We start from the raw sequence: 10,320 nt of genomic DNA, 5'->3' as shown, positions 1-10,320 counted from the left end.
GGTCCATTCGAATTTCTGCCCTTGTTTGGTCAGGGTTCGGAGTGGGTGACTTAGTGTGGCATAGTCTTTGATGTACCTTGAGCAGTAGCTCGCCATGCCCAGGAAGGATCTCACATCGCTGACGTCCCGCGGGCTTTTGGTGTCGTTTAGCGTGCTCACTTTGTCCGGGTCAGGCTTCATCCCAGCCCCTGAAAAGATGTGCCCGAAGAATTTCAGCTTCGATTGATGCAGTTCACATTTCTCTTTGTTGAGTGTTAGGTTCGCCTCTAGGAGGGCGTGACAGACTCGATCTAAGGCTGTGTCATGGTCTTGGACATTTGCCCCATACACTAGGATGTCGTCACTGTAGTTCAGTGTGTTGGGGATATGGTGAATGGTTTGCCGTATCGCTTCTTGGAATATTTCAGCGGCCGAGGAAATTCCAAAATTCAACCTCTTGTACCTGTATAACCCCAGGTGCGTCGCAAAGGTTGTAATATACCGAGAGCTGTCATGGAGTTCCAACTGGTGGTACCCTTTATTGAGGTCTAGCTTGGAGAATACTCGAGCACCATTCAGCGCGGCTATCATGTCACTTAAGTGTGGGCCTGGGTGACGCTCTCTTTCGATAGCGGTATTGGGCATCCGCATGTCCACACACAGCCGTACCTTCCCCGGAGTCCCTTTCTTTGGGACGATCACTACGGGCGACACCCATGGCGTGGGACCCTCCGTACGTTCAATGATGTCAGCTTGCAAGAGATCCTGCAGTTCATCCTCCACGGCTTGCTGAAGATGGAATGGCACCTTCCGGGGGTGCTGGGCGACTGGCCGGACCTGTTCATTGATGTGGAGACGTATCTGGTTTCTGTTCATTTTCCCCAGTCCCATGAACAGCTTCGGGAACTTGTGGACAATGTCACTGTCATTGCTGACGCGGTATAGGACTTCCACTAGCCGGAGACGTTCGGCCGTCGGCAGACTAAGAAGGCAGTCGGCCTCCGGTCCTTCTATGACGTGTTTCACGGCAGGGACAGATGTTGTTTTGTGTCGTAGTGTGGTTGAGAACTTCCCGAGGCACGGGAGTGGCTTCCTGGACATCCAGGTGTAGACACGGACGTGCGCGGGGCTCAGTCGAGGACTGGGATTCATCTTATTGTATTCAGTCACTGAGAGGTAGTTTAGTGACGCCCCACTGTCCATTACGAACTTTGTGTTGTGTTCACCGACGCTGATGTCCAGTCGGGGATATTTCTTGAGCTGATCTGGGTCAGCGATCATGTTTGCATACTCCACCGAGTAGTCTCGTTCCTCGGATGTCGATCTGGAATCCCGCGATGGCGACTTCCTCGACCATCGCGATGTCCGCGACTCCCCGCTGGACTGTGAAGACCTTGACGACGACCTTGGGCGGTCATGCACCGCTCAGGCGTGGTGCCGGTGGGAGTCGCCTCGCGACGACTCGGGTCTATCCATTTCCTTCTCGCGGCGATACTCTCCGCACATGGCCTCAAAGTGGTTGCTTCGGCCACACTTGCGACATTGCTGTCCCATGGCTGGACATGCTCCGGTGTGTGGGAAATCATACCCGCATCTATAGCATCTTCGTGCTGGTGTCTTTCGCACGTGGTCATGGCGCTTGCTTCTCCTCCCTGAGTCTGGCCGTCGATGCCCCGAAAGGCGGCGGCGCGATGGCGGCCGGGTGTGACGTCTGTGCTCTCGGACCCTCGGCGGGGCCGGCTGGTTCGCACCTGGCATATCTGTTCTCTGCGTTCTGTACGCCCTGCTTCGATGGTCTTGGCCTGCTCCTCGGCTTGATCATGCACCCTCGTCATTTCTTCGATCTCGTCGAGGGTGTGACTTTTCTTCAATAGCTTCCTCCGAAGGGTCTCGGACAGGCAGCCATCAATGACGCGCAGTCGTATGGCATCATCCGTCGAGAACGCTTCAAAATTGCAATGTTGCGCCAGTCTGCGCAGTCGTGTTATGTAGGTATTCATCCTCTCATCTTTTTCTTGGCGCGCCCGCTGGAACACATACCTTTCGTAGTCCACATTTTTCTTATGCAGGAATTTCTTGTCTAGGGCCTCCCGTACCTTGGCGTATGTCCCTGCATCCGCAGCCGGGAGTTCCTTGATCATTTTGCTGATGTCTTTTCCCGCTAAGTTGCGAAGCGCGATTATTTGGTCTTCATCGCCAGTTACTTTGGAGCCTTTGATGTAGTCTTCAAAGTCTTCAATCCACTCCTCCCAGCGGGGGCCCATGCTGCTCCCGACCACCAGCGCTAGAGGTTCTGGAGGACGCAGGTGAGACAGTCCCATCACGACGGACTTCACCTCTTGGCGTGCAGGCGACCCTTGGTTCGACATCTTGCGTGGTACGAGTTTGTGGGGTCTCTATAGCTTGCTGGTGCTTATGCTTCTCTTCTTGCTCGCTTGCTTTGGCTCGTGCTTCTTTTTTTTTTATTATTGCCTTTGCTTGGGTTTGTTTGGCGCCTGACTCCAAGATGGCCGCCAACCTGTTTTCAGGGCACTGTCCTATGGTGGCCGCCTGGTTTAAAGATGGCCGCCGGGCTGGTTCTACACGCGGTGCTTGTCACGAGGCTGAATCATCCCTCGGATTCCTTCCCCTGCAGATCGCGCTACTGGCAGCTTCACTCCCTCGCTCCCTGGGCCTTCCTCATTATAGGTGAGCACGCGCAGTTGCTGTCGCTCCCTTTTCTTGCACACACGCGAGGCTCTGGCTTCACGCTGGGCTCACCTTCGTACGGCGGATTTTCTTCACTCCGGTCAGCGCTGCTCTCTGACACACGCAGCAGGGGTCAGGCTCGAGGCTGGGCTCTCACTTTCGTCCCGCTCTCTCAGGGCCTTTGATCCCGCGCAGGTTCCGGTCGCGCTCCGGACGGGCCGCTTTCAGGCGTCTCCTCTTGCGCCTCGGCCAGGGTGCAGACCACGGTCTTTTCAGGGTTCAGGGGAGCATCACATGCATCCCACCCTCGTCGCCAGCTGTCGTGTCTATCGGGCCAAATAACGACAGACACCGTGATCTGGGTACAGGATCTTTATTCTACACGTCTTCACTCGTCTTTCACTTTTCCCTGACTGCCCCGTCCCATCTAGCTCCTCCCTTTCCTCTCCACCCCTCTACTCCGCCCCTCGGACCACTAGACTGTCCTACGACTGTACACTTGGCAGTTTGGGCTGGACTGTTTCCACGAGGCACAGGGTCAAGGCTGATTTGTATATAGCTGGGTCTGAACTGGCGAAGTGAGCTAAAAAATGATGATGGATTCAGCCCAGATCTGTGACGGGGGGGGGGGGGGGGGGGGTGGGTGTCTGAAAAGTTACAGTGCTCCGTCCATCATCTCCTTGTGTTTTCTTTAATAAAATCTAGCCTTTCTGACACCAAGGCTAGGAACATCTCAATTTTCCCTCAGCAGGGTTCTTCGAACCACAACTCTCAGCCACGCTCAGGCCAATCTGCTGAAATTCGCAGGCTGAAATACGGGGCAAACAGGAGCATGAATTCATCGTATTCTAGGTTTTGCCTTCAGTAAAATCCACATAAACATTACTATAAATGTGCTAGTTTGCTACATCGGTTCAGTTGTTCCCTTCTCCCCCCGTTATAATACTTATTTAAGTAATGCAATGTACAACTAAATAGGCTTGTGTAAAGGAGCCCGTGTTTCCGATAATGAAAAGAAACTCTCCTATTCCAAGACGGCTGCAAAACACCTTTTACGGGATACTTTTTGAGACGGGACCATCCTAAACCAAAATGGCTGCCGACTTGGGTTTTTTCTTTTGTCCTCTTTTTATTTCTGAAGACGACAGTTTAACGATCTCCTCTTGTTTCCATGGAGCTATCTATTTAGTCCCTTTTCTATGTCTCTGCTCAGTGCTTCTGTTGGTGCCTATCAGTGCCACGGATCAACAACAGCCGCAGCTGAGGACAGTGTGAGCTGCGCAGGGACTGAGGGCTGCAGAGAACAAGGTTAGTTGTGCAGCACAGGCAAGGTCCCGGGCCCTTTTAAGTTGAGTGGATGGCAAATGTTCCAAAACACACTTTAAGTAATTGCATATAACTAGTTTGCGTGCATAAAAATTAATTTGTTTTGCAGTGTAGTAAATAAACTGCGTAGGATTTCTCTAAAGGAAAGCCAGAAATATCTGTCAAAATATACATGCACACTATACTCGTGCATGAATTATACACTTAGCTCATGGGACAAGGAAATGATTCAGCACGCTGCCCTACTGACACTTGGCCTAGAATGTGTTTTCCTTGCTGTCAGAAGCACTTACGAGTTCTTGTTGATAATTAACACTGTGCTGTGCGAGCCAGACTTGCAACAGGGTGGGACTTGATTGTTACTTGACATTGTGAATAGCTTCGCCCGTGCCCTCGCCTCAGAGCAACATCCAATCAGAGTGGCCCATTCGGCTCATCCCACATTTATGAGCCAGTGTACTGCTACAGCTGCACCAACAGCAACAGTGTGCTCAAATGACACATTGGAGAGAACAGACGGCCTAGGGAACAAAAGCAATGTACATTTGTCCGCGATGCGCCATTGTTCGTTCTGACATTTTTTTAAGTCATCGATTATTGGAGTAATATACTGGGGATGCTAAACGTATTATGTGTGATGTATGCATTCTCCGTGGATTGACGTGCAAGAACAAACCAGAACTGACCGTTTCATACAGATTATGCGCGAATATATATTTGTTTTATATTAGCCACTAATTGGCTGCGTTTGTGAATAACCGGAACATGTACTTTTATGTAAAGAGGAGCTGAATGTATTCCATTGCACTGAAGATATTCAAATGTTTTGGTGATTTTTTTTTTTTTGTATTTAGGGCGAATTGATTTTAAGGACATCTTTCCGACTAAGTGCATTTGATCTTTACATGCAGGAATAAAGCAAAACAGCGGGTCAGCAGGCATAGGTCCTAGGTTATCACACTTTGTACTTACGATAGGTCAAAGAAGAAAAAAAAAACCACTAACGTGCAAAGTGATTGTAAATATGACTTTAATATTGAAGATTTGCATAGCTCATTTGGATAGGAAAACCTAAAACTGCAGAAATTCTTAGTAGTCATAACTCGTTTTAGAACTTTAAATAATAAACTAAAACGTTCAGACTAAATTACCCACATAATAAAACATGGGAGTCAATAGTTTGAAGTACGAGGTAGAAATGTATTTGTTTACCTCATTAGATTCTGAGAGGAAACCAGAGGCCAGAGCATCCAGCGAGACTTGTAGGAGTCGCAATCCAGGCACAGGGAAAGGAGTGAGGTCCTCAGTGAGACATCAAAGGCAAAGAAACATGGACATCAGTCAGTTTAATTGTACTTCTGTGCTGCATTTGTCTGCCACAGTTCCTTTATGCTGCATTTGTCTGACTTCATATTATCTCCTCAACCACTCACCTCTAGAAGGTGTTTTCCTTGTTTGACCCTTTTACCCAATGCACGTGTCAAACAAGTTTTCCAGTGATTGGGTGCTTTGACCAGGCATTATGCAGGCCTGGACCCTTTGGGGATCTAGCTGTGTCCTGTCGCTCGCCTCTTTTTGTGTGTATTTTTTGCGTGTTCAGAAGGTTCAAATCACTCTGAAAGAAACACCATGAAACACAATGCTGTCATTTGGGTATAATTCTAGTAACTAGTGTATTTACTTAGCAATTCTTAGCTAACTTGTGTTGCTAATAATATAATTTGTATTTTCGGCATGTGTGACGGCCTCTCCTAACTCTTAAAGGTCATTAGGGTTAAGGAACTGTCGGTCGGCCACATATCTGCATAGAGCGTAATTTCACTTGTGATACCCCAGACAATGCTGACTTATTACTAAAAAAATACTCCGCTGACAGGAACTTGGGAGCCCCGACTTGTTATGATGGAAAAAAATGGAAGACACAAGTCCCAGAGTGCAGCCAATTGGATTTTTCATCTGGTAATAACTACCACATGTAGTTTGGGACACTTCCCATTACCATTACTGTTTTCAGTCTCCTCTCCTCAAGCTCAATGTTTCCTACAGCATTGGTTCTATGATTATAACAGAGAGACACACTTACCATAAACCTATAAAAGGAGACCAGTTACCGACTAGTAGGAGGTGTGCCGTTATTTTACACTATTTGATTTCTCAAAGGCAACAAAATTGTTTCTGACCTGCCTCTGACTGCTTATATGTTGTAGGAAATATACATAAATATTTTTAACTAATCTGTCACCAAGATGAAGGAGAGATGTGCTAAAATAGTCAATGTGTAACGGAGTAGCATATGATTTACTAACATTACAGGGAAAGTCAGCAGACTGTTATTGAGCAAATCACAGTTGTTTGTGACATTAATATACATTGTGTTTTTCGGACAGTTCTTGGACCAGATTGTACAGTGTCACCTGGTAATCCGCACTATCTCCAAACAGATTGATTCAACATTTGAAAGACAAGTCCATTGAAAGGTCAGTTGATTGTCATAAAGAAACGTCATAAGAAAAAAAGATTGGGTTGGTTGCTTATTGGACGAATAGGCTAACAGAAGAAATGTAGATTGAAAGGGACTGAGGGGTGATCTGTGACTGTAATGCAAGTCCCTAGAAGAGATGATATTAGGTATGGAAATTGAGAGTATTCACTGTGGGCATTATTCCATTCCTCACATCATATTGAAGCAGTATGATATCATTACTTTCAAAGGAATTTACATGTTGCTTATTTGTGTAAGTTATTACCATACCTCTCTGTGATACCTGGTGTATTTATCAGTTTGCTCCTTTTTAGGTTGGGCCTAGCCAGACATTCGCTGTCTGATTTCGAAAGATCTATTGTGAGCTTACAGTGGGCATATATCCCTTCCATTGGGTGGCTTTATTGTTACTTTCAGTTGCTTGCTTCTTATTCAATTTCTGCATTCCTCTTATTCTGGTTTTCTCCCCCCTGTAATATAGCCTCTTTAGGATCCTTTTGAGTGGCTGATTTATGTACTTCCACTTTAATTTAAGGTACTACTTTTTAGTGTTAAGCCTGCACGAGCATGCTCTAACTCATGCGTCCGGCTTGCAAGACACTCATGTATCCAAAAGGGGCTTGGAGCCCACCCATTGCTTACCCATTTGTTGGCATGCATGGCCCTCTTCTTAACAGCCTTGTAATTTGTCATTTAAGGCCTAACACCATTTCTGTTCCTTTCTGTAGCGCAGGGACCAAGCACTGATTGACTCAAACTTAATTAGTGCCTGGCCGCTGCTCCCAGCGTGATTGAGGTACTATGTTGTTCTTTTTAACTTCCAGTGCCCTGCAAACAGAAGGCATGTGACTGATGAAAACGTGCCCAGCAGGACAAACAAAATTTCAAAGTTTCATTTTCTACAGTTAACTTTCTTTTATTCTGCCAAGTCTTCTTTCCCTCTTTGCACTCACGTTTATTTTTATTTTTTTTGTGGCTTGTTGGCGCTGTTCTCAAAAGATGAAGATAATTTTATTGCATTGTTTCTTTCTTATGTGTAATTTCTGAAATTATGCTTTAACACATGATTGTGCAGTACACACCAATCCACCCCACTCAAATCCACCCCACTCCACCTCACCCCACACCAATCTGCCTCACTCCAATTTGCCCCACTCCAATAAAAAATGATCTGCCCCACTCCAATCGAAAACAATCTGCCCCACTCCAATAAAAAATGATCTGCCCCACTCCAATCGAAAACAATCTGCCCCACTCAAAAGCAGTCTGCCCCACTCCAATCCAAAACAATCTTCCCCACTCCAATCCAAAACAATCTGACCCACTCCAATCCAAAACAATCTGACTCACTCCAATCTAAAAGAATGTGCCCCACTTCAATCCAAAACGGTCTCCTCCACTCCAATCAATCTGTCCCACTCCAATCCAAAACAATCTGCTCCATTCCAGTTTGTCCCATTCCAATACAAAACAGCCTGCCCCACTAAATCCAAAACAATCTGTCTCACTCAATCCAAAACAATCTGCCCGCTCCAATCTGCCTCACTCAAATCTGCCCCACTCCAATCCAAAACAATCAGTCTCACTCCAGTCTGTCCCACTCCAGTCTGCCCCACTCTAAGCCCCTACACTCCAAGTTGCCACACTCTAATCCTCCTCGTTCCGGTCCAAAACAATCACCCCACTCCAATCCAAAACATTCGGCCCCACTCCAATCCATCCCACTCCAATCTTCCGAACTCTAATCCAAAACAATCTGCCCCACTCCAATCCAAAGCTATCCACCCAGCGGCGTAGCTAGACCTTTGGCCGCCCGTGGCGGTCCCTGCATTTGCCATCCCGCAGCAGCCGCATGTAAGAGTGAGGGGAGCGATGGGTGTGTGATGCCGATTCCTGCGTTTGCTACCTCGTGATGGCCGCAGGTAAGAGCGGGCCACCCTGGGCGGACCGCCCCCACACCCCTTTGCTACACTACTGTATCTGCCCCAATCCAATCATCCACCCCACTCTAATCTGCCCCACTCCAGTTCACTCCACCCCAATCCACCACAGTTCACCCCACTCCAATCCACCACAGTTCACCCCACTCCAATTCACCCACACCAATCTAATCCACCCCAATCTAATCTACGCTACTCTAGTCCAATCCACCTCGCCATAATCGCCCTAATCCAATCCATCACATTCCCTCCCCAATCCAATCCACCCCACTCAAATCCAGTCCACCACAATACACCCCACTCTAATTTAAAACAATCTGCCCCACACAAATCCAAAACAATCTGCCCCACTACAAACTTTCCCACTCCAATCCAAAACAATCTGCTCCACTCTGTTCTGCCCCACTCCAATTCAAAACAATACCCCCACTCCAATCTAGTCCAATTCACCCCAATCCAATCCAGCTCATCTCAATCCAGTCCAACTCACCCCAATCCAATCCACCTCACTCCAATCTACTCCAACCCAATCCACCTCACGTCAATCTAATCCCCTCCACCCACACCAATCCAGTCCACCCCACAGCAATCCAATCCAGCCAAATACACCCTACTCCAATCCACCCCATCCCAACCCCCCTTTCAATCCTCCTCACTCTAATCTAATCCACTCCATTTCACCCACTCCACACCAGTTCAGCCCACTCACTCCAATTCACCCTTCTCCACTCCAATTCACCCACTCCACTCCATTTCACCCCATTCCATGCCATCCCACCCAAATCCAACCCACCTCACTCCAGTCCAATCCACCTCACCCCAGTCTAATCCACCTCACCCCAGTCTAATCCACTTCATCCAGTCCACCCCACGCCAATCTACCCCGCTCCACTGCAGTCCAATCCAATCCACCCCACTCTACTCCAATCCATCCAGCCTCCCCACTCCAATCAACCCCACTCCAATCCACCCCCTCCACTCCAGTCCAACCCCCTCCACTCTAATTCACCCCAAACCAATCTAATCCACCGCACCCCATTTCTATCGAATCCACCCCAATCCAATCCACTGCACCCCATTTCAATCCACCCACTCCAATCCACCCCATGTAGTCCACCCACTCCAATTCACCCAACTGAATCCAACCCACTCTACCCCAATCCAATCCACCCCAATCTACTCGAGTCCAATCCACCCCAATACCTCACCCCACTCCACCTTATTCCACCCCATTCCACGCCACTCTGCTCTACGCCACTGCAGTCTGACACTCTCTGTCACTGAACTCTACTCAACTCTACAACACTGTACTCCCCCCACTCCACTCTACGACACTCTACTCCAACAAATCCAGTCTACAACACTTTACCCCCCCCCCCCCCCTTCACTCTAGGACACTCCATGCCACTAACTTTTAGCCATGCTGAACAGCAGCCACACTGGTGTAAAACATGACAAAAACACATTGCCAATAATATCTCTTGTATAGGCAAGATCTATTTACTTTGCCAATGCTTGTTTCTTTTGCATTCAGCACTCCATCAGAGTACATGTGTTTGCTAGCTTTCTCCCTCTTGTGCTGCTTCACCCCTCAAATACCACAGCATGCGCTGTGTTGCACTCACTCTGAGCATGTCTATAAAAGCACCGAAACAGCAAGATTTATTCTGCGATATGGCTGGAAAGAAGACTTTACGTTTTTTTGTCTCTTGTATTCCACAAACCCAAAGTTTTGGCACAGAAATGCTTTCAAAGCACTGGAAGATTGGCCCATAAATATGCTTCTTGGGCAAGTGCAGAGGAATCTCTTAGAAAGTAAATGAAGCCTCAGGAAGCGTTTCAGTTTTACTTTCAGACCCTTCCTTATTCTTTTTAAATCCTGTTTAGTTTCCTGAGTAAAAAGTA

The 10,320-nt window shown here is 47.7% G+C and overlaps 1 protein-coding gene across 3 annotated transcripts in view; it reads left to right on the top strand.

Annotated features, from left to right (window-relative positions):
* The first annotated feature begins 2,564 nt into the window (after positions 1-2,564).
* The window catches only part of TCAIM (T cell activation inhibitor, mitochondrial), a 448,473-nt gene continuing 440,717 nt past the window's right edge, over positions 2,565-10,320 (top strand). Inside the window, exons 1-3 of one of the 3 annotated variants that reach the window (XM_085630591.1) lie at positions 3,891-3,975; positions 6,381-6,470; positions 6,957-7,010. The gene's annotated coding sequence lies outside the window, so the exon portion shown is untranslated. Of the gene's footprint in view, positions 2,668-3,876; positions 3,976-6,380; positions 6,471-6,956; positions 7,011-10,320 lie in introns of those variants that run through there. The other 2 variants (XM_085630590.1, XM_085630589.1) reach the window with 2 other exon arrangements.

Source organism: Triturus cristatus, chromosome 10, assembly GCF_964204655.1.
Source record: "Triturus cristatus chromosome 10, aTriCri1.1, whole genome shotgun sequence".
Classification (NCBI taxonomy): domain Eukaryota; kingdom Metazoa; phylum Chordata; class Amphibia; order Caudata; family Salamandridae; genus Triturus; species Triturus cristatus.
Note: the sequence above shows the minus strand (reverse complement) of the source record. Positions and strands in the feature narration are given on the sequence as shown.